Source organism: Hylobates moloch, unplaced genomic scaffold, assembly GCF_009828535.3.
Source record: "Hylobates moloch isolate HMO894 unplaced genomic scaffold, HMol_V3 SCAFFOLD_18, whole genome shotgun sequence".
Lineage (NCBI taxonomy): Eukaryota > Metazoa > Chordata > Mammalia > Primates > Hylobatidae > Hylobates > Hylobates moloch.
Genome location: NW_026652293.1, coordinates 7765029 through 7789771, shown reverse-complemented (window position 1 = coordinate 7789771; position 24743 = coordinate 7765029). Strand labels below are relative to the sequence as shown.

General features: G+C 42.7%; 1 protein-coding gene across 1 annotated transcript in view; it reads left to right on the top strand.

The window, feature by feature from the left end:
* RHEX (regulator of hemoglobinization and erythroid cell expansion) overlaps nt 1-24743 on the top strand; it is a 919952-nt gene that overhangs the window by 870487 nt on the left and 24722 nt on the right. The gene's annotated exons all lie outside the window — the stretch shown is intronic.

Genomic DNA, 24743 nt, shown 5'->3' with positions numbered 1-24743 from the left:
GCCTCTTTAAAGACTCTATCTCCAAATACAGTCACATTCTGAGATGCTAGGGGTTAGGATAACAACATGGATTTTGGAGGACAGACTTCAGCCCTTAACAGTGCTCAGGGACTATAGGATCTTCTATCTGTCAAGTGGGACTAAGCGCAGGGGTGGAGAGTGGGTGGGGCTCAGGCCTTAGTTATCACAGTATGTGAAACCCCCTCACCATCAGCCTATCTCTGTGGCCACCCACCTCATAAACAGATGGTGGGGCTTCACTGCCTGGGGTGGGGATGAAGGAGTTACAGGTAGGAAGACCCTGACCCTGACTCAAGTTAGCCAGGGCAGCAGAGGCCACCACCATATGCCAATGTTTCCAGAGGGCACTAGCTCAGCAATAGGAAGTAGATGGCCTGGATTTAGCTTTAGCTCTGCCCTGACCAGCTAGTGTTCTGGAAAATCTCTTAAGTGCTATGGGATCTGCCTTTCATCTCTGAAGTTCAAAAGGCAAGCAAACGTGGAGTATGGAGCTAAGTCAAACCCGCCCTTGGGTCCAAAAATGTTAAAAAGACATCAAAAAGACTTAAGGAACAGTCTAGACCTTTGACCCCTGAACCCAAGGCAACAAAGCCTCTTTGGCATTTCCCAGGAGCCCGTCTCATTGACCTTTCACTGGGGAGAGCGGTCTAACCCTAGAAGGGCAGCTTCAGTCGGAAGTGGCTAGAAGTGGAGATCATTCATTTTGGCAGTAAGCTCTGCCATGGTTTGCCCATAACTGCTTATTCACCATATACCTTAGTTTTGTCATCTGCCAAATACCTTACCTACATCAGTGGGTTTTTAAGGAGGATTAAATAAACAAAATAAGGTACAGATATACTTGTTGTACTGCACTCTGCTTTACTGCACTTTGCAGATATTGCTTTTTTTTTTAATTGAAGGTTTGTGGCAAATCTGTGTCAAGCAAGCCTATCAGCACCATTTTTCCAATAGCGTGTGTTCATTTTGTGTCTTTGTGTCACATTTTGGTAATTCTTGCAATATTTCAAACTTTTTCATGATTATTTTATCTGTTTTGGTGATAGTGATCTTTGATGTTACTATTGTAACTGTTTTGGGGTACCACAAACTGCACCCGTATAAGACAGAGAATTTAATAAGTGTAATTGTGTGTTCTGACTGCTCCATTGCTCTACTAACTGGCCATTCCCCCAACTCTCTCTCTCTCCCTCTCTCTCCCCCTCGGGCCTTCCTATTGCCTGAGACACAACAATATTGAAATTAGGCCAATTAATAATTCTACAGTGACCTCTAAGTGTTTAAGTGAAAGGAAGATTTGCATGTTCCTCACTTTAAATTCAAAGCTAGAAATTATTAAGCCTAGTGAGGAAGCCATGTTGAAAGCCAAGAAGGGCTGAAAGCTAGACCTGTTATACCAAACAGTTACCCAAGTCATGAATGCAAAGGAAAAGTTCTTAAGGGAAATTGAAGGTGATATTACAGGGAACACACAAATGATAAGAAAGCAAAATAGTTTTCTTGCTGATATGGAGAAAGTGTTATTGGTCTGGATAGAAGATCAAAGCAGTGACAACATTCCCTTAAGTCAAAGCCAAATCCAGAGCAAGGCCCTAACGCTCTTCAATTCTATGAAGGCAGAAAGAGGTGAGGAAGCTGCAGAAGAAAAGTTGGAAGCTAGCAGAGGTTGGCTCATGAGATTTAAAGAAAGAAGCCATCTCCATAGGTGAAGCCTATGGAGATTTCTGCAAGGTGAAGCAGAAAGTCCCAAAGCAGAAGCTGCAGCAGAAGATCTAGCTAAGATCATTGATGAAGGTGGCTAGAATAAACAACAGATTTTTAACATAGACAAAATAGCCTTATACTGGAAGAAGATACCATTTAGGACTTTCATACTAGAGAGAAGTCAATGCCTGGATTCAAATCTTCAAAGAACAGGCTGAATCTTTTGTTAGGGGATAACTGGTGAATTTAAGTTGAAGCCAATGCTCATTTGCCCATTCTGAAAATCCTAGAGCCCTAAAGAACTATGCTAAATAGAGTCTGCTTGTGCTCTATCAGTGGAACAACATAGCCCTGGATGACAGCACATTGGTTTACAGCATGGTTTACTGGATATTTTAAGCTTGCTGTTGAGACCTACTGCTCAGAAACAAAAAAATTATTTTCAAAATTTTAGTGCTCATTGACAATGCAACTCATTGCCAAAGAGCTCTGATGGAGATTTATAAAGAGATAAATGTTTTTATGCCTGCTAACCCAATATTCATTCTGCAGCCCCTGGATCAAGGAGTAATTTTGACTTTCAAGTCTTATTATTTAAAAAGTGCATTTTGTAAAGCTATAGCCACCATAGATAGTGATTCTGATGGATCTGGGCAAAGTAAATGGAAATCTTCTGGAAAGGATTCACCATTCTAGATGCCATTATGAATATTCATGATTCATGGGAGGAGATCAAAATATAAAATTAAAAGGAGTTTGGAAGAAGTTGATTCCAATCCTCATGGATAACTTTAAGGGGTTCAAGACTTCTGTGGAGAAAGTAACTGTAGATGTGGTGGGAATAACAAGAGAACTAGAAGTGGAGCCTGAAGATGAGACTGAACTGCTGCAACCTCATGATCAAACTTGGATGGATGAGAAGTTGCTTCTTATGGATGAATAAAGGATGTGGTTTCTTGAGAAGGAATCTACTCCTGGTGAAGATGCTGTGAACACTGTTGAAATGACAACAAAATATTATGAATATTGCATTAACTTGTTTGATAGCAGTAGTAGGGTTTGAGAAGATTACTCCAGTTTTGAAAGAAGTTCTACTGTGAGTAAAATGCTATCAAACAGCATCATATGCTACAGAGAAATCTCCATGAAAGGAAGAGTCAATCTGTGTGGCAAACTTCATTGTTTTCTTAGTTTCAGAACTGGGCCCAGTGGCTCACACCCATAATCCCAGTATTTTGGGAGGCCGAGGCGGGCAGATCACCTGAGGTTGAGAGTTCGAGACCAGCCTGACCAACATGGAAAAACCCCATCTCTACTAAAAATACAAAATAGCTGAGTGTGGTGGCACATGCCTGTAATTCCAGCTACTCAGGAGGCTGAGGCAGGAGAATTGATTGAACCTGGGAGGCAAAGGTTGCGGTGAGCCGAGATCATGCCACTGCACTCCAGCCTGGGCAACAAGAGAGTGACACTCCATCTCAAAAAAAAAAAAAAGAAAAAAGAAGGAAAGAAAGAAAGAAATTGTCACGGCCACCCCAAACCTGAAGCAACTACCACCTTGATCAGTCAGCAGCCATTAATGTCAAGGCAAGACCTCCCCCTGCAAAAGGGTTATGATTCCCTGAAGGCTCAGATGATTGTTAACATTTTTAGCAATAAAGCACGTTTTAATTAAGATGTTTTTAGACTTAATGCTATTGCACACTTAATAGACTACAGTACAGGGTAAACATAACTTTTATATGCATTTGGAAACCAAAAAACTTGTGTGACTGACTTTATTGCAATTTTCACTTTATTGCAGTAGTCTGGAACCAAACCCACAGTAGCTCCAAATGATGCCTGCCTGTGGAAGTTCTTGAAAAACTGTAACATGTCATGTGAACTAAAGATTGTCACTAAAAAACTTCAGTGTTTCAGAAGTGCTGGAAGTCTTCTTACAGACTCTCAAGGCAAACCCACTTGTATAGCAGAATGAGAAAACTGAGGCAGAGAGGCAAAGTGATCAGCCCAAGAGCACGTGGTTCATTTCGTGGCTGCTCTAGGATTAGGACTCAGCCCTCCTAACTTCTAGGTGGGCAATCATTTTGCTACAGAATTATAGCATCTTTATCACTGAACTGTTGACAGGAGCCTAACCATAACCCTTCTCTCCGTTTCCATCTTTCAGACCTCTCCCTGCATCCCCCTTGCCCCTGTTTACTAAATGTAGAGAGTTTGCCTGACCCAGGCTTGAGAAAAAGCTGACTGGTCCTTGCAGCTGTGGGCCACCTGACTACTGAGTGGAGCAGACACAGCCTGGACTGCCTGCAAGGAGCCCCTGGGTCTAGCTGGATTTTGGAAAATTTGACAAAGATTAGGAGCAGGAACACTGAGGATGTTTGTCAGAGCTAATGGGATCTGTCCTCTCCAGAGACACCAGGAACTGAACCTACCCTGGCTGTAGATTACTGGCTTTTTCCAGCAAGAACCAAATATTGCTGTGGACAATTTGAACACTTTCCAAAGAACAAAAGACCTTAGGCATATGTGTGGTGGTCGGTGTGTGTCCTTTGAGCAGAGGGAGAGAGAAGAGCATTTGAGGTGAAATAGTATGATGTGGGGGAAAGTGACACATAGTATAGGCAATGATCCGGTCTCTCTGATTAGGAGAGGGTCTTTGGAGAGAGAGAGATGGCTGGGGGGAGAGAAAGAGACTCTCAAGAATGTGGATTGGAGGCTGGCTGGACATAGAGACTTTGTTCCCAGAATATTTGAAAGCCGGTGGTGGTGTCACTGTCTAGTGAACTTCTTTCTGGAGCTTCAGCTTTCAGAAAGTAAATTAATAATAAGAGGACATTTGGGAGGCTGAGGTGGGCCGATCACTTGAGGTCAGGAGTTCAAGACCAGCCTGGCCAACATGGTGAAACCTCGTCTCCACTAAAAATACAAATATTAGCCAGGCATGGTGGCACATGCCTGTAATCCCAGCTACTCGGGAGGCTGAAGCAGGAGAATCTCTTGAACCTGGGAGGCGGAGGTTGCAGTGAGCCCAGATTGCACCACTACCCTCCAGCCTGAGAGGGCAACAGATGTCTCTAAATAAAGTAATAATATAAGAGGACAGTTGCGCAGTGCTCTGTGGATCAGTTTTATGAGGGCTCGATAGCTCCTAGAACAGAATCTGTTACTGTCAGACTCAAGCTGGCTCCTGCTCACAGGGGAGCCGGCACTGCAGGATGCACTCCAGGATGCCCGACTCTGGCAACATTGCTGGTTCAGCACAAACTTGGCCAACTGGGAAATGGCCCAATCTCTTTTGCTTAAAGTTAGGAAATGAGGGAAAATGCACGATGCTGTGTGTGGTACAGTAGAAAGATGTCTGTACCAGATGAGATGAGATGAGATGCCTGGCTCCAGTCTTGGCTCTGCCACTAACTGGCCATATGACCGCAGATAAATCCCTTCTCTCTGAATCTAGTCTTCTTGTCTGTAAAATGAAGAGGCTTGATTGGGTGACAATATCAAGGAACACTTTGGAAGCATTAGCTCTGTGCCAGCCTCTGAGCTAAGGGACTTACAAGCATTAGTTCATTCAAATCTCTCACCAATCCTATCAGGTAGGTATTGTTTTTAAGCCCATTTTACAGATGAGGTAATTGAGGCACAGAGGGCTTAAGTAACTTGCATAAGGTGCTGAAACCAGGATTCAAACCCAGGTTTGCCTTTGAAATCAGTGTTCTTAACTGTGGCATTGTATTGGATCATCTTTAAGGTCTGACATTCTAAAATTTCTTTCTGGAAGAGAAAGGCACCAAGGAGTGGGAGAGAGGAAAAGAAGAGAGAGACAGATAATAATTTCTTGCATGGTAAAAATTGGAGGCTTTCTTTTATTGTAAGAACAAATGGGTGTGTGCAGGCTGGGGTGTGGAGGTGAGGAGCTGCATGATGAGATATCTTCTCACTGCATATTTTTGCAAACATTTTCTATTTTGCCTTCAAGGAGCCTCTCAGCAAGGGTGACTATTGTATTGCCGACAGGAGCAAAAACTCCCACATGTACCTTTCTCCAACTCCCCACCCTCGACACATTCTGAAAAAATTTAAGGTGCTCAAACCATTTTTTTATTGCCAAAAGAGAGCACCTGGCACTAAAAGCTTACTTTTTCCATGTGTCTTAATCTGCTTTGGTTTGTCAAACCTCTTGTTTTCATGCAACTGGAAATAAGAAAGATTCAATGTCTTCAGTATCTCCCGACGTCAAGGATTCAATTTGTTGGAGTCATTTCCAAAACCACCAGCAATTCTACTCCCAGAAAGTGCCTTTCAGACCAGACATTGCTACAGCACAGTCAGCAGAGGGCGCAGGCATTGGGGAAGTTTGTCACTTGAATACTGCCTGTGTGTCTCTGTGGCGGGAGGGTATGTGTGTCTGTACTTGTAAGCAGGAAGAGCAGCTCATGCCTCGGGCTTGCCAAAAAGCAGGACTGCACACTAACACCACCATCTGCGTTGCTTGTTACTAAGCCCAGGCTTTGGAAGCAGACAAAGCAAGGTCTGAATTCCCAACTCTGCAACTTAACAGATGATTGCGTGACACTGGGGATGTGCTAGAGCTTCAGATTCCTTCACTACAGAAAAGAAAGAATGATTTCCTTGCAGAATGATCTGAAGATTCCATGAGACCATCTTCAGGACGAGTGCTTTCTATATATTACACAGCCCAGTGCTTGACACCAAGTAAGCCCTCATTACGGGTAGCCTGGCTAAATTCCACTTTATGCCATGCACTGCTCTAAGTGCCTTTAAATGTAATAGGAAATAGGCCCAGAGAGGGAAAGGAATTTGTCCAAGGCCACACAGTAGATAATCATGGAACTATGCATGCTGAAGCTCAGGAAGTCTCTCCGTAAAATCTGTAATCTTGGCTGGGCACAGTGGCTCACGCCTGCAATCCCAGCACTTTGGGAGGCTGAGGCAGGTGGATTGCTTGAGTTCAGGAGGTCGAAACCAGCATGGCCAAAATGGCGAAACTCCATGTACTAAAAATACAAAAATTAACCAGGCATGGTGGCATGCGTCTGTAGCCCCAACTACTCAGGAAGCCGAGGCATGAGAGTCGCTTGAACCTGGGAGGTGGAGGTTGCAGTGAGCTGAGATTGTGCCACTGTACTCCACCCTGGGCGACAGAGCAAGACTCTGTCTCAAAAGAATCTGTGATCTTAAACACAACTCTCAGCTGCCATGTATAGTTTACATATATGTTATTGTGTATATTAACAGACTGAAATACATTCTGAAGGTCATTCACACTGATGTGTATTTTAATTGTTCAGGACAGTTGCTGAAGCTTCCACCTGTCCTCACTTCTTACTCTGTGATCAGGGGCTCAACTACTGAAAGGCTACAAAATAAATATACTCTTTGACTCTTAGTTTCCTTATCTGCAAAATGGAGTTATTACAAGATTAAATAAAAGCATATGTGAAAATGCATGACACACAGTAAAAGCTTAATAAATAATTAACATTTTATTATAAGAAGAGAGAGTATACCGTAGCAAATACGTCATAAATCTGATTCCTTCCCTCCGTTAGTCTCCATGAGTTTTCTTTTTTAGATTTATAATCATGGGGCCTCCCTCTGCAGTGCTCCTTTCTTTAATGTTTTGTTTCCTGTACCAGGACTGCCGGACTTTCTGAATCAGTTTCCATCCTGGAACTTCCTCAAGAGCCGTCAGGGAAGGATTTAGGCTGTGGCTAAGTAGAATAAAGGCAGAATTTTAATCTCAAGTTCTTGTTTAAGGTGAATTTGTCTTCATTCCCAAAGACTCTTGTCTTGTTCCCAGCCCATTAAGTGCCCGGGAAACCCACAGAAGAAAAACACATATTAAAGATATAATTAAATATACGTCTGTTCCAAGACACAGAGACACTCGTCTGATCTTCCTTTCAGGTTTAACAAGTTTCTGTTTTAGGAGAGCCTCCAAATGAAACCCCATTACTGAAGTCTTGGGAAACACCACTCATTCATTCACAGAAAAATCTGCATACTTAGTTTCATTGATCCTATTTCAGGAACAAAAATTCTGAGGCCTCAAGAGGGCTCTTCCTCAAAAGGGCAAGACACAAGTATAGGAATCTCAGAGTCTTCCTGACCATAGATGTGTCCACTGCAATGGCTCAGGCAAGAGACAGTGGTGGCTTAGAATAGAGTGGGGATGGTGGACAAGGAAAGAAGTGGTGGGCTGAAGTTTGTTTTGGAGATAAGCCCGCAGGACAGGCTAGCAGATTAGATGGGAATGAAAGAAAGGAAGAATCAGGGATGACTCCTGGATTTGTCTCAGTCTGAGACAAATCTGTCTCTGTCTGAGTCCTGCGTGAAATGCTGCAAGTTCAAGGTTATTTCTGCATAGGGCGTTGTTTGTGATAAAAAGCTTGGAAATAGCCAAGAATAAGAGATGGCTAAATAATTACGTCTATGCAATGGAATGTGGTGGTGCCAGGTTAAAACAACAAAAAAGCTCCAAAGAAAAACATGTAGACTGTATTGTTGACTTGAAAAATGTAGAACAGTATGTATAGTATGCTATCATTTGTAGAAAATACAAAGTGAAAGTATACATAGCCCCATTTGCTTATATATGAATAGGATGTCTCTGGAAGGATACACCAAGAAGTCGGTGGCATTAGGTACTTTTGGGGAAAAGTTGGTGGGTGAGGACAGGGTGAGAAAGAAGCTTGTTGTCTACTATTTTATACTCTCTGAATTTTGTGTCATATGACTGTGTTGCTTTATTAGTTTTCTATTACTGCTATAACAAATGATCACACATGTAGCGGCTTAAAACAGTGCAAATTTATTATCTTACAGTTCTGTAGGTAGAAGTTTGACACAGGTCTCACTGCGCTAAAATAAAGGGATTGGTGAGCTGCAGTCCTTTCTGGAGGCTGGAAGGGAGACTGTTTCTTGGTCTTTTCTAGCTTATAGAGTCTCCCTGCAGGCCTTGGCTCACGGCCCCTTCTTCTGTCTTCACAGTAAGCACAGTGTCTCTGACTCTTCTCCCAAATTCATGTCTCCCTCTGACCACAGAGGGGAAAGGTTACCCACTTTTAAAGACTCCTGTGACTAGATTCAACCCATCCAGATAATCCAAGATAACTCACCTCAAGGTTCTTAATTTAATTACATTTGCAGGGTCCTTTTTGCCAGGTAAAGTCACATATTAACAGATTCTAGGGATTAGATACGAGCATGTTTGGAGGCCATTATTCTGCCTACCACAATTACTTATTCAAAAACAATTTAAAATACAATGAAAAAATAGTGACTCCTCAGCTTTTTGATTTGAGCCATCAGGTGGATAATTTACGGAGTACAGGGATTGAGGCAGCAGGAACAGGTTGGAGGGAGCAGAGAGTCGAGAGGCCTGTTTGAGCATCTTGTCTGAGATGCCAGTGGACTTTTCAGGGGTGATATCAGCTTGACTCTTGAATGTGTGGATCTGGTGGTCATAGGCTTGTTAGGGCTGGAGATATTAATTTGGGAGATTATCAGTGTATAGAAAGTGGTTAGAGTCACGAAACTGGCCAAGAGCACCGAGAGAGAGTTTGTGGAAGAAGGAGAAGCCCCAGGACTGTGCTCTGAAGCCTGCAGGTAGGTGAAGGAAGAAGAGGAAGCCAAGGAGGCCAAGAAGGAGCACCAGTGGGGATGCAGAAAAACCCCATTACCTCCTCCAGGAGGCTTCCCCATGCAGCCCTGATCTAAAGAGCCTCCATCCTACTCCCTAGTTGCCTCTATCACACGCCCTTGTTCCTTTTGTTCATAGGATGATCACAGTCCATAATTCTCGTTTTGTTTTTTTGCTTATTGCCTGTCTTTCCCCACCGCATTGTAAGTTTCATGACAGCAGAGCTTCGCCCATCTCGATCATTGCTGTACCCCCAGCACCTAGTCCAGTGCCTGGCTCAGGGTAGGCACTCAATAAATGTTTGTTGAATGAATGAGCAAATGAATGGACGGATGAAAACAAATTTAATTCCTCTACCTTCAATCCATAAACAAAGAAAATGGTGCTAAAATGTAAAAGTTAAGGGGGAAAAAAAGTGCAGCTCTTTTATATCCTCCATGGACTGTTCCTCATGTTAGGGTCGCATAGGAGTTGTCTACTGAAAGCACCAGGAAGATACCTCTGTTCCACCTGTGCCACCTTGCTTGAAATCCTACCATTTTCCAGTCATTCCCTGGAGTGAGGCATCACCCTCTTAGCACAGTGCTCACTAGCTAGTAAGCACTCATTACATTTGAGTTCTTCTTTTTCAAAAGTATTATTCAGCCTTTAAAAAATGCAAATATCCCTGGGAAAGATGGCCCACAAAGTATTAACTCCTTACTATGAATTGGTGTCTCAGCAGAAATAGCTGAGGAAGAACCTGGTTTTTCCTTAAACTGCTTGTTTCCCCGACCAGCAGCACATGGCTTGGTTTTTGCATTATCTGAGATGAGTCTACAGGGGTGGGGTTGCAGAAACGGGGAAAGGGCTTTCCAGAAAATGCTAGGGAATCTAAAGCAAACTTCAATATCTGGTTTTGCCGAGGCTAATGCCTGCACGGCATGAAGATTGCTCTGCAAGCCACATCAGCCACTGGCTTTTCAATTTGGGGCGGTGTGAGTCTCCCTGTGAGCTGAGCCAGGCAGTGGAGGAAATGAAGAGGCTCTCAAGGGAGGGGCAAGGGAAAGAGACAGGGCAGGGTGGGTGCAGCTGGGAGTGAGAGACTGCCTTTTCAACACGGATGGCTCCTCCCACTGCCGCTGCTGCTCCAGGAGACAGGTAAACATTCTGTGCAGGGTTGAGACTTCTCTTTCAGTTTCTTTCCTACTTGTCTGGAATTTGGGCTCACATAATATAAAGTTGGCACTCTGTAGTCTAAAGGGATTAGAAAGCAAGGCATCCCCCTCTTCCGTTGAACTGTTTTCTAGGGTGCTATATGTCCCAAACCCCCAAATGAATTACATCATCTGATAACTGCTTGTGTGGACAACAGGAAGGAATATTGTGCTTGGAGTATGTCTAAGGCTTATAGGGAAAGGCTTGAGCTGCAGGTTAAATATCTTATGATAAGCAGTGTGGGAACCTACACGCAAATGTATATTGTTGGGTGAATGTTCTCCATCTGTTCTAGATCCCTAACTAGGTACTGAGTCCCTTGAGGGTAAACCCGTGCTCTAATCTAGACTTTTTGGTCCCCCAACACCCAACACAGTGGATGGACATGGGGATTAACCTACACTTCTACACCTGTGCTGTCCAGGATGGTGAGAACTTGAAGTGTACTCCAAGTGTAAAATATACCCTGATTTTGAAGACTCAGTGGGAAAAAAGAACAAAAAATACTAATAATTTTTAAATGAGAATAAGTTCATATAATAGCATTTTGATATATTGGGTTAAATAAAATGTTCTATTAAGATTACTGTTACATGCTTGTTTTTACTTCTTAAGTGCAGCTACTAAAACATTTTAAATTACACATGTGGCTTGGGTTATGTTTCTACTGAACATCTCTGGTTTATATTTCGCTGGCCTCCCCTCTCCCATCCTTTCTTGCTCCCTTTAACCTCTAATCAGACTAGAGATGCCCTTTTCGCTTGGCATCTAAAGCCCTCGGAATCTTTTATCGGTCAGAGCAGGATCTCCTGGGTATTTTACATTTGTCCAATCACTGATATACCTTAGCAAATGTGTTGATCATGTCATTTAAGCCTTCCCTATAATTGCACCCTTTGTTCTAAGGTAAAGAAATTCAGGCCGGGTGCAGTGGCTCATGCTTGTAATCCCAGCACTTTGGGAGGCCGAGACAGGTGCATCACCTGAGGTCAGGAATTCAAGACCAGCTTGGCCAACATGATGAAACCCCATCTCTACTAAAAATACAAAAATTAGCCAGGTGTTGTTGTGCACGCCTGTAGTCCCAGCTACTCAGGAGGCTGAGGCAGGAGAATCGCTGGAACCCGGGAGGTGGAGGTTGCGTGAGCCAAAATCAAGCCACTGCACTCCATCCTGGCTGACTGAGACTTCACCTCAAAAAAAAAAAAAAAGAAACGAAAAAGAAAAAAAAAAAGAAATTCAGGCAGCAGCAATTAGGAGAGGGATTGACTTTAATTGAGCATCTAAGTTACCAGCTTTACAAATGTTATCTTCTTTAAATTTATTTTCATTTGGTTAAATAGGCATTATTTTCTCTGCTTTTTTCAGATAAAGAGACTGAGACTCAAGAGCTCTGATAACCTGCCCCACCCCAAATCATCCACCTAGTAAGAGGTGCAGGGTCAGGGCTTGAACCCTGGTGCACCTGACTCAAAGAGCAAGTTTTTCCCCCACCAGTAGCACATGGCAGGCAAGTTTTTCCCCCACCAGTAGCACGTGGCTTCATATTTTGCATAATTTGAGATGAATCTACAGGGGTCCCCCCACTCATTTGTGTGTTCTATTATACCTGCCTATGGAAGGGGCTCATTAAGAACACCCTGTATGATTTATTCTTTATCACAGATTTCTAGATTGTGCAAGGAACAAGTCCATCCAGGTCTTGGAGCACCTAGGTACATTCTAGTGCTGGCACGGTCCCTAATTTACTAAGTACCTAGGACAAGTAGCTTCTCATCTCTATATAACCAAGAGAACATTTACAGTTTGTGATCCTAAGCCTGTTAGGTGGAGAAAATGGAAATTGAATTAGGCTGCCTTTGTCGTTTTTTGTTTGTTTTAGAGACAAGGTCTCACTGTTGCCCAGGCTGAAGTGTCGTGCTATTTATAGGCATGATCATAGCTCACTGTAGCCTCCAACTCCTGGGTTCAAGCAAGCTTCCTGCTTCAGCCTTTCAAGTAGCTGGGACTACAGGTGTTCACCACCGCACTTGGCTGGCCTTGTAGCTTAATTCCTAATGGGTTGCACCTGGAATTAGAGGATTTTTTTTTCTAAATAAGAATCTTTTTTTAAAAAAATCTGAGAGCCTATTATTTCTTCATGTCAAAATTTCTGTTGAATGTGCTGAACATTAAATTCCAGACAAGTGAGTCCATGTTGTGTGTGTGGGCAGAAAACCTCAAGTTCATTTTCAAGGATTAGAGGGCTTTTGAAGGCTGCCCACTCAGCAGGCGGTTTCCAGAGCGGCTTCACGCTGGTGCATGTCTTGGAAGTTGCGATCTGGTATCATTGCTCTAATAGCTAGAAATCCTCATTACCTGTTTAGCGGATCGGAGAGGAGAGCCAGATCCTTTCATAAGCCTGCTTATTCATCCTCCCTGAAAAGCCACATTATTAGAGCAGCATCAAAGCTGGGACGCCCTTAGGAGCTCCCTCTTTAAGACTGTGACAGCCTCTTCCTTTTTCAAAACTAGCTGTAAAGCATGAATAGAGTCCAGCCTGGGGCTCTTCCCAGCTGTGCTGATTAATCCAAAGGCAGTTAAGCCCCTATATCCACCGCTCCCCACAACTCAGGCTTTACCCAAATTTCTTTATTGAATGCCTGCTGATTGCTGCTAAGAAGGCCTATGAAGATTAATTTTCCAAATGAGTTGCCATTTCTTGTTCCAAATCCTTGGAGGGTAAATTTAAGTGTCCCGTAGTTAGATCTTGCAAATGGATTTCAGGCTGAATAGTGATTTTTATCTGTTCAGCTAGGCTGAGCCATACATTAATTCACTTCAAGTCTTTGAGCCTTGATGTGTTAAAAAAAAAAAAAAAAAAGCAAACATGGGTGAGGGAATACATCCTTTATCTACTTCCCTTTGAAATTTGGTTCTGGGATTTGAAGGTGGCATTAGGGAAAAGAGACAGAAAGAATTGTTAGTAAGGCCTTGAGAACCTACTTCTTAGGCGTGTCTGTTACCAGCAAGGGCCTGCCTGTTGTTCCATGCATCCCCCGACTACTCCTAACACTGTGTAGCTGTAAATAAAAGGAGGAAAAACATTTCATATGAACAAGGGTCCGGTTGAGTTACTTCTGGAAAACAGACAAACTCTCCCAGATCTTTCTTCTTTTTTTGTGTGTGTGGCGGAGGGGGAGACGGAGTCTCACTCTGTTGCCCAGGCTGGAGTACAGTGGCATGATCTTGGCTCACTGCAACCTCCGCCTCCTGGGTTCAAGCGATTCTTCTGCCTCAGCCTCCTGAGTAGCTGGGATTACAGGCTCCTGCCACCACAGCCAGCTAATTTTTGTATTTTTAGTAGAGATAGGGTTTCACCATATTGGCCAGGCTGGTCTTGAACTCCTGACCTCGAGATCCACCTGCCTCAGCCTCCCAAAGTGTTGGGATTACAGGCGTGAGCCACCACACCTGACCTCTCCAAGATCTTTCAACATGTCAACAATGGAGATTGTCAAGGCATATATGTTACCTTTAAATACATTTTTTTCCTGTAAAAATCCATAAGAAAAGACCAATGGAGGGTAACCTACCCTTGAGCAGCTTTAATGGGAAGAATAAGCTAGAGATGTTTTTCTGTAACTGCTAAAGCTTGTTATTTATTCCCCCCCAATCCCCAAATCCACCACCTTTGAAAATAGGAGGTGTGTCTGAAAAAACAAAGCAAAAATGACCTTAATCCTGACAAGGTTGTAAGGACATATTATCACCCTAGGGAACAGTGTGGCACTTTTAGAAACTGCTGAGGGAAATTTACGTAAACTTGTAATTAGGCTGAGAGCCTTTCAAAGCAGGGAGTACATAGTAGGCACTCAATCAATGCAGAATAAACAGGAAGTGGTGAGGAGCCAACTCTTTGCCGACTTGCCATTCTTGCTGGGCCCTGTCACCTGCTCCTGAAGTGGCTGCAAGGGTTCTGCCTCCACTGAGGCTCACACGTGCCCATTCTGTGGAGGGAAAGCCAAAAGCCGTTTCCTTTGGCTTTGCCCGTGTGGCTACAGGGCTTGAAATCCTAAGGGATCCAGAGCGGCAGTGCAGTCCAGGGTGTGCTGGGTCTGCAGTGAAGATGAGGAAGAGGATGGAGAAGGGGGATGGAGAGAGGATAGTTCCTGGGAGGGCGCACACTTTCACTGCCCCTAAAGGCACTGCAAGCCCTGGGTGGGAGGCTTCTGGGGGAAACGGCTGGATGGTGGACACCCCTCCTCCCTCTGGGTGGTCCAGTGAGTTCTTCCTGAAAGTGAAACAAAAAAAAAAAAAAAAAGAAAAGAAAAAGAAAAACAAGGTGGAATGTCTGTCGAGTGACGGAGTGATGGAAAGTAGGTCAGAAAAGGGAATGAGGGGTGAGAGGATCTGCTTTCACTTGCTCTCTTTCCTTTACAATCCTCCCTTTTACTTTACAATATACATGTGTTTAACATCTACTCTGCACAAGGCTTTGATTTTCAAAATACGCTACATATAAAGTGACTCCAACAAGACTCAGGCGCTGAGTGCAACAGATTAAGGGGACATTTACTGAGATGGGTTTTAAAATAGAATCCACTAGGATTCTATTTTAAAACCCATCTCAGTAAATATAGAGATAGTCTAACCCTTGATCATCACGTATCATCAAAATAGAGCCATTGCAGAAAAAAAAAAAAAAAAAAAAAAAAAAACAGGCTCATTGCAAAGCCTCTTCACTGACCTATGTTAAAAGTAGCAGGCATTACTAGAAAGAGATCGGAGTGGCAAGATAAATTATGAGCTCTGTTAGGTGCAAGAAGAGACGCTCTGTAAATGGAAAAAAAGGAAGAAGAAGAAGAGAAAAGGAAAGAAAAAAGGAAAGGAAAGAAAAGAAAAAAGAAAAGAAAGAAAAAATCTCTAAGGGTTGTAAAAAGAAGTTTGTCAGGAGAATTTTTTTTCCCTCAGGTGCTGCATTCACAGGCAACCTCCATTATTCCCAGGCTGCCTTTGGCAATTCCTTTCACCTCTCAACGCTTCTTTTGAAAAAGTATCTTCACTTTTCAAACCTTGTTTTCTCAGTACCGGAGAGCTTAGCGTTTTCAGCTCAGTCTTCCCCCTCTCGATCCCCTAATTCCCATTCTCTCCTTTCTTCCTGGACCATGTCCTCTCTTTGGTTTTCAGCCTCTGGGAGGCAGACACCCCTAGGGGAGGCCAGTTCTCTCTGCAGCCTGCTCGTTTTAAAATTTTTTCTCTCCTCTCCTCTCATCCTTCTCTCTTTTAGCACAATATATAGTCACTGTAGAAAAATTAGAAAACAGACCAGGTGCAGTAGCTCACACCTGTAATCCCAACACTTTGGGAGGTGGGAGGATTGTTTGAGCCGAGGAGTTTGAGGCCAGTCTGGGCAACATAGGAAGCCCTCATCTCTATTTTTTTTTTTGAGACGGGGTCTCGCCCTGTTGCCCAGGCTGGAGTGCAGTGGAGAGATCTGGGCTCACTGCAACCTCTGTCTCCCGTGTTCAAGCAATTCTCCTGCCTCAGCCTCCTGAGTAGCTGGGATTACAGGTGTGCACCACCACACCTGGCTAATTTTTGTATTTTTAGTAGAGACGGGGTTTCACCATATTGGCCCAGCTGGTCTCAAACTCCTGACCTCATGATCCACCTGCCTCAGCCTTCCAAAGTGCTGGGATTACAGGCATAAGCCACTGAACCTGGCTCTTCTCTATTTTTATAATGAAATTAAATTGTTTTTAAATGGGAAATGCAGGTGTACAATAATAAAGAATATTAAAATCACTAGAAATCTCAGCACCAAGAGATAATTACTACTCTCATTTTTGGTATTTACTTTTCCATGATGTGGACATGGAAAGATGGCCATAATATATTGTTAAGCAGGGAAAGAGTAAACAAGATACATTTGCAAGCACACACACACAGCATGTTGATTTTGATGGACTGTATTTGACGTTCTGTTGGGTTATCTGACTTTTGTTGACCCAACAATATGGTGTGAACATCTTTTCTTGTCGAGAAGTTTGTTTTCCCAGTTATTTTAATGGCTAAATTGTATTCCATCTCATAGATGTCCTACAATTTACACAACCATCCCCCACTACTGGGTATCAAGGTTGTTTCTCAATTGCTGCTGGTGTAAATGACACAGTAGTTCCCTACTTTACCCCTGGGTCTTTGCACACATTTTCTTAATTATGTCATTGGGATTAATTCCTCTAAGTGGAGTTGCTGAGTCTAAGGAGTATGGACATTTTCATTGCTTTTTATTTATTTATTTTTTTTTGAAACGGCGTTTTGCTCTGTTGCCCAGGCTGGAGTATAATGGCGCGATCTGGGCTCACTGCAACCTCCACCTCCTGGGTTCAAGCAATTCTCCTGCCTCAGCCTCCTGAATAGCTGGGATTACAGGTGTGCACCATCACACCTGGCTAATTTTTGTATTTTTAGTAGAGACGGGGTTTCACCATGTTGGCCAGGCTGGTCTCAAACTCCTGACCTCATAATCTGCCCACCTCAGCCTCCCAAAGCGCTAGGATTACAGGCATGAGCCATTGTGCCTGGCCTTCATTGCTTTTTGATACCTACCACCAAACTGCCCTTCAGAGAGATGGTAACAATTTGCCTTCTTGCTAGAAAGTGTCTGTCTGCAGAACACTTCGCTGGGTTGAGCATTTTAATTATTTTTTAAAAATAGTTTCAAATTGTTTTAACTTATTTTTTTTGGTTTTTAGAGTTGGAACTTCTTTAAAGACATAGATAAATTTGGCCATCTTCATGTGTCTTTCTCCCAATAACAGCATTACAGAGCATCAGTTAGGTGCGGAGACTGGGCAGTGCACCTGTGTGCAAAGACAAGAGACATGAATCCTCCCTGAAGGAGTGACAGTCTAGGGAGGAAGGCAGACTGCAGGCGAGGTAACAGGTAACAGCTCTGTGTGAGGAATGCTATGATTGCAGGCGCTGTGTGGGAGCCTCTCGCAGCCCTCCTGTGAGGGAGGGGGATGCAGGGGTGGGGTGGAGTGTGCACAGGCAAGAACAAGCCTGGGGCACCGAGAAACTGCAAGAAGCCCAGGCTGGCTGCAGCATCAAGTGTAAGAGAGCATGGCTGGGAGGTGGGCAGGACTCAGATCATGCCAGGCCTTTCATGCCTGAGTAGGCAACCACTGTCAGGCAGGTTCACACACAGTAATCACATGCACAAGGTAACATGTACATGGAAGAGAACAGATGGTTTGCTGGCTGTCCTCTCGCCCCAGTCACTTTTTAACTAATCACTAAAAGGTGCTGGGTTACTATTGACCCCTACAGCACCTGTGTAGGATAAGGAAGGGGTACCCCTAAAGAAACAAACACAAGTTGGTTCTATATGAATTATATATATAAAATTATTAAATCCAAGATAACAGAAAATTAGTGTTTTTAGTCACAATACTCAGGATTTGAAAGTCTCTGGGATGTAACAATTCACCATAAGATAGTTTTAGTCATAAAATAATTTTCATGGGGACATTTTCTATGGCAATTTTAATGCCTGCTTGTTCCAGTTTTTTTTTTTTTTTTTTTTTTTTTTTGAGACGGAGTCTCACTCTGTTGCCCAGGCTGGAGTGCAGTGGTGCAATCTCGGCTCACTGCAACCTCCATCTCTCAGGTTCAAGTGATTCTCCTGCCTCAGCCTCCTGAGTAGCTGGGATTACAGGCATGCACCACCATGCCCCACTAATTTTTGTATTTTTAGTGGAGATGGTGTTTTACCACGTTGGCCAGGCTGGTCTCGAACTCCTGCCCTCAGGTGATCCATGCCCCCTTGGCCTCCGAAAGTGCTGGGATTACAGGCATGAGCCACTGCACCCGGCTCAGTATCTTATTGTCTATAAAAATGGTCACTAGAATTGATGGTCTTTCTTGTGACATTCTTGATAAGTAGCTTTTTATAATTGTTTCAAAAGTATCTACATTTTCCACTGCTGGCTGATACTACCAAAGTTAATGTATCCTAAGAGCTACGATGGTTTTAGGAAAATGTGTCTGGTATATTATTACTGAAAATATATTGAGGCACTTCATGGGAGGCAATTAGATTTTATTAAGCTACTTATTTATTTATTTTTTGAGACAGGGTCTTGCTCTGTCACCCAGAGCAAGCACGATCATGACTCACTGCAGCCTCAACCTCCTGGGCTCAAGCAATCCTCTGCTCTCAGCCTCCCAAGTAGCTGGGACTACAGGCATGTACCAACATGCTGGCTAATTTTTGTATAGATACAGCATTTCACCATGTTACCTAGGCTGGTTTTGAACTTCTGAGCTCAAGGGATCCTCCTGCCTCCCAAAGTGTTGGGATTACAGGTGTGAACCCAGCCATGTCAACTAGATTTTAGAAAGCGACTTCAGGATTTTAGTTCCTTTTACACCAATGCTTCATCAGTATCACTCTTCCTCCTATGTTTCTCAATTTCAATTGTATATTTTTAATGGTTGCAGAAGCTCATATTTATCATAATTTTTCAATTTATGCATGTCATCTAGAATATTGAAAAGACCTTGAGATATTCTTTATTATAAACCTCTCTTTTAAGGAGATATTATTGCTTCCAATATAGAAAAAAACTAATTTTGCTATTGACCTTCAGACTGTAGAGGATTACAGGCATGAGCCACCTCACCCGGACAGGACTTTTTAATATTTTATTCACTATTGGCTTTAAAGAATAGGCAACCTGGCCGGGCGTGGTGGCTCACGCCTGTAATCCTGGCACTTTGGGAGGCTGAGATGGGTGGATTACCTGAGGTCAGGAGTTGGAGACCAGCCTGCCCAACATGGTGAACTGCCATCTCTACTAAAAATACAGAAGATTAGCCGGGTGCAGTGGCGTGTGCCTGTAATCCCAGCTACTTGGGAGGCTGAGGCAAGAGAATCACTTGAACCTGGGAGGCAGAAGTTGCGGTGAGCCGAGATCAGGCCACTGCACTCCAGCCTGGGTGACAGAGCAAGACTTCATCTCAAAAAAAAAAAAAAAAAAGAATAGGCAGCCTTAGAATCTTTTGGGGACTTATGTGGAAATCCATTAAGTTTGTCATAAATTTTTTTCATCTTGGTTGTATCCCGGCTCCCTCAAATCATTATCGCCTATATTCAGTGCTTTTGTTGGTGATGGTCGACCAAAAACCTAAATAATCCTTCTCCAGCTGTATCATTTACTGTAGGGAAAAAAATTAATGTTTACATATAGACATATTTGCATTTTGAAAATTTACAAATCTAAAAATAATTGTCAACTGTTCCACATGGCTTACATCGGGAAATGTACCTCAAGTTATTTAACTGTGTGATATTTAGCATTTCTTACAAGATTCAAAATGACTTCAGTCAACAAATCTCCTATATTTTAATCATTTGGTTTTGCTTTTCATCTGCTAAATAATGTGTAAATGTTCTTTGGTGTTTACATATAGTATATAATATTTATATATAGTATATAATATTTGGTATATATTTGGTGTTTATATATAGTATATAATATTTGTACAATAATATACAAGTATATGTTTATATAAACAAATATATATAGCATATATACAAATATATTGCATATTTGAAATATACAAATACATATTTGTATACTGCTGTAAATTCTATTAAGCTTCTATGCTTTTTGTAAATGAAGAAAATTCCTGTTATTATACTGCTTATACATTTTTGTAGATGGTCCTCTGAATGCTATTGTCTTGCCAAAACAGAATTGAGTTTATTATTTGTTCGGTGTAATATTTTCCTCATCATATAGAATCTGTTTTGCAGCATTGATAATTATATATTTCTAATCAGATTTGAAATTTGAATACTTAGCATTCCTATTGATGTTTATTTCTTCATGTTTACGAAAAAAATGTGTCAAGTGCTGTACAATCTTTGCATTCTTTCCCATTTTCCAGCTGATTTTTTGTTCTCAAAGAGCTGGCAAAATTCAGAGTCCTTTGAAGTATAATAAAATAATCAGAATCTAGTCATTATTATTTCTCCTCACCCTTTGGAAAAAATTTGTGTCCATTATATTTCCAAAAACTTCCAACCTGTATTATCTTTTGTAAAGATAAAAAATTTCTTACTTGAGGTGAGTAATTTTCAGCAAGAGTGCATCTTTGTTTCCTATTCAAACTACTTGGCCATGTATTTGAATTCTTTGCATTTTTAAAGTTCCTTTTTTTTTTTAGATTCATCGATTATTGCTGACAATGGAACTAAAAGGTAAATTTACATCTCGCATTTCTGTGACACATTCACTGAAACAAACAGCCCTAAACTCTCTATTTCTCCCTAAATTTATTCAATAATCCAAATAGCTTTACTTTACTTTTTATCTAGACAGCTTTTCATCTTCCGGCTTTAGTTTGATTTTTTTTTCTTATCAGTATCCTGGGAGAAATAACATTATATTAGCTTATTAAATGTTAAAGAAATATTATTAAGGCCGGACATGATGACTCACGCCTGTAATCCCAGCACTTTGGGAGGGTGAGGTGGGTGGATCACGAGGCCAGGAGTTCAAGACCAGCCTGACCAACATGGTGAAACCCCATCTCTACTAAAAATACAAAAATTAGCCAGGTGTGGTGGCACATGCCTATAATCCCAGCTACTCAGGAGGCTGAGGCAGGAGACTCGCTGGAACCCGGGAGGCGGAGGCTGCAGCGAGCTGAGATTGTGCCACTGTACTCCAGCCTGGGCAACACAGCAAGATTCCGTCTCAAAAAGAAAAAAAAAAAAAGAGGATGTATTTTAGGCTTTGTAAAAATACCATACTCCCCTATGTACTCTGAAAACATGTTTCTGGGCATGGATATTAAAAACTCAATTTACTGAATTCCAGCATGTCCCCTGAAACACCACAACTGGAGGTGGTCTTGACTACCCAAGGAAAGCAGGGTGACAGCCAGAAGCCCTAACATTTATGACTGCTCCTCATGGCTCAGCATCTGTATACACCCAACACATTCCTCCTGTGTCTTTTTTTTTTTTTTTTTGGAGACAGGGTCTCGCTCTGTCACCTAGGCTGGAGAGCAATGGTGTGATCACAGCTCACGGCAACCTTAACCTCCTGGACTCAAGTAATCCCCCTCACCCTGCCTCAACCCCCCAAGTAGCTGGGACTATAAGCGTGCACTACCATGGGCAGCTAAGTTTTGTATTTTGGTAGAGACAGGGTTTCGCCATATTCCCCAGGCTGGTCACGAACTCCTGGATTCAAGCAATCCGCCTACCTTGGCCTCCCAAAGTGCTGAGATTACAGGCATGAACCACCATGCCTGGCTCCTCTTGTGTCTTTACCAGGCCTTTGGGATCTCCTTGGCAGGCTCCACCTGTCTCTGATGTGGGAGCACCTCAGGGCTCTGTCCTGGCCCTTTGCCCTCTCACTCTACTCCCAAGGCTTCAGGTGCCATCTGCTTGCTGATGCCACTAAAATCTACATTGCCAGCAGCAGACAGGTGCATACATCTGTTTCCTGGACCTCATCTTTTGGGCATATCATAGCAACAATCATGATGATGGTGATAAACACTTGTGTAGTCTTTAAGTGTGCCAGACACATTGTATTTCACATATATTAACTCATAACTCTCATGACAGCACTTGAGAAAGCCAGTATTATGATTATTATCATCTCTAAGAAGTGGAGTCACAGACAGCTTAGGTAACTTCTCCAAGATCACACAGCAATAAGGTGGAAGAGCCTGCTGGGCTTTGGAGTCTAAGTATTTGTCACTATGCATACTGGGCCCCGTGTTCTCAAACTCAACACATCTGAAACGAAAGTATCCCGCTGTTCCTCCATGACTCCCTGTCTCGCCGCCACACACCCACTTGCCCAAGCTGGAAATCCGTGAGTTGCCCTGGAATTCTCTCCCTACCACCTCCATTCAAAGTAGTTCAATCACCAAATCCTATCATTTCTACCTCCTACATATTTAAAACATCTGTTTAATTTCCTCTTTATCTCCTCCAGTCTGTTCTCCACATTGCAACCAGAGGGTTCCTCTAAAAAGTGCTTAATCTTGCCTCCTTTTGACTGACCAACTAGGCTTCAATGGGCTACCACTGTCTGTTTGTTAAATCCAGACTACTTAACACAGCCTGCAAGGGCCTCCGTAATCCAGCCCATTCCCACCTCTGCAGCCTCGTCACTCCTCACTGCCTCGTACCCGCTCCCCTTTATCTTGGCTGGCTCTCAGTTTTTCAAATGCACTGGGCACTTTCTCTCTCACGGGACTTTATGCTCTTTCCTCTGCCCAGAATCCTCCCTCCACTCCCTAGATCAGAGCTGGGACCTTCTCTGACCAAAAGGGACCCTCTGTTGTATGTTCCTTGTCTCCTTTTAACTTTCCATAATACAAAATTCATCACACCTCAGTGCAATTTTTTATCTAAAGTCTATGTTCCCAATTGCATGAGGATAGGGACAACGTCTGTCTTCTTCAACTCTGTATCCCAATGCTTAGCACAGAGCCACATATATAGTGGACTATCAAGAAATATGTGTAGAATGAATGAATGAATGGGTAAATAAATGAATGAATGTCAGAGCCACTTGGAGGGATGGCATACTGGCCATTATAGCAAAGCAAATGTTTTATACGATTCTTTTTAATATCAGCCTTATGAGATAGAATTCACATGCCATACAATTCACCAATTAAAAGTGCACAATTCCATGGTTTTTATTGTATTCACTGAGTTGTACAACCACCCATTGTTGTGCGCCACAATCAATTTCAGGCCATTTTCATCACCCCCAAAGGAAACCCTGCACTCAGGAGCCATCCCCCATTTCCTTTATATTATTACAGCTTGGGTACCCCTACTCTGAAAATCTGAAATCTGAAATGCTTCAAAAGCTGGAACTTTTTGAGTGCTGACATGATGCCACAAGCAGAAAACTTCACATTCGACCTCACGTGATAGGTCTCAGTCAAAATGTAGGCACAGAACACACAGTTTATTCAACATTCCCAAAGGAAAAAAGACCTTCCCAGCCCCCTCATAGGTGATGTATTTTTTCTGCACGTGCTCAGATTCCCTTCACCCAGGCACACCCACAAAGGGTAATAACAGGGCCAGACGTGTTAATGGCTTGTTCCCACAATGCCCCACAGAGGGCCAAAACTGTGTGCATTACTCACTGTGTTTTTTTGCTCATTCTCTGCCTGTGGTGTAAATATATTGTTGAAAATGTCCAGAAGGCCTGCAAATATCTCTATGGGTAACAGCGATAAGAAAAAGAGGAAGCATTTATGTTTATCTATAGCACAGAACATCAAGCTGCTGGAGAAACTAGACAGCAGTGTAAGTGTGTAGCATCTTGCTGGAAAGTATGGTGTTGGAATGGCCAACATATATGACATGAAGAAACAAGGACAAACTGTTGGAGTCCTGTGCTGAATGTGATGAACAGAAGTTAACGAAAAATAGAAAAACACTGCATAAAGCTAAAAATGAAGACCTCAATCACGTATGAAAAGAGTGGATCATCGGCAGTGGACATATGCCACTTAATGGTATGCTGACCATGAAACAAGCACAGATCTATTATGATGGACTGAAAATTGAAGAGAACTGTGAATATTCAACAGGCTGGTGGCAGAAATTTAAGTAAAGATACAGCATTAAAATTTTAAACAATTGTGGTGACAAAGCATCTGTTGGTTATAAAGCAGCAGAGAAATTCATTGATGAGTTTGCCAAGGTCATGGTTGATGAAATCTGATGCCAAAGTCTTTTTTTTTTTTTTTTGAGAGAGTCTCACTCTGTCGCCCAGGCTGTAGAGTGGTGGCATGATCTCTGCTCACTGCAACCTCCACCTCCTGGGTTCAAGTGATTCTCCTGCCTCAGACTCCCAGTAGCTGGGATTACAGGTGCCCACCACTATGCCCGGCTAACATTTTTGTATTTTTAGTAGAGACAGGGTTTCACCATGTTGGCTAGGCTGGTTTTGAACTCCTGACCTCAAGTTATCCACCTGCCTCGGCCTCCCAAAGTACTAGGATTACAGGCATGAGCCACCGTGCACAGCCAGAACAAGTCTTTAAGGCTGATGAAACATCACTGTCTTGGCATTATTGTCCCAGAAAGACACTGACTACAGCTGAT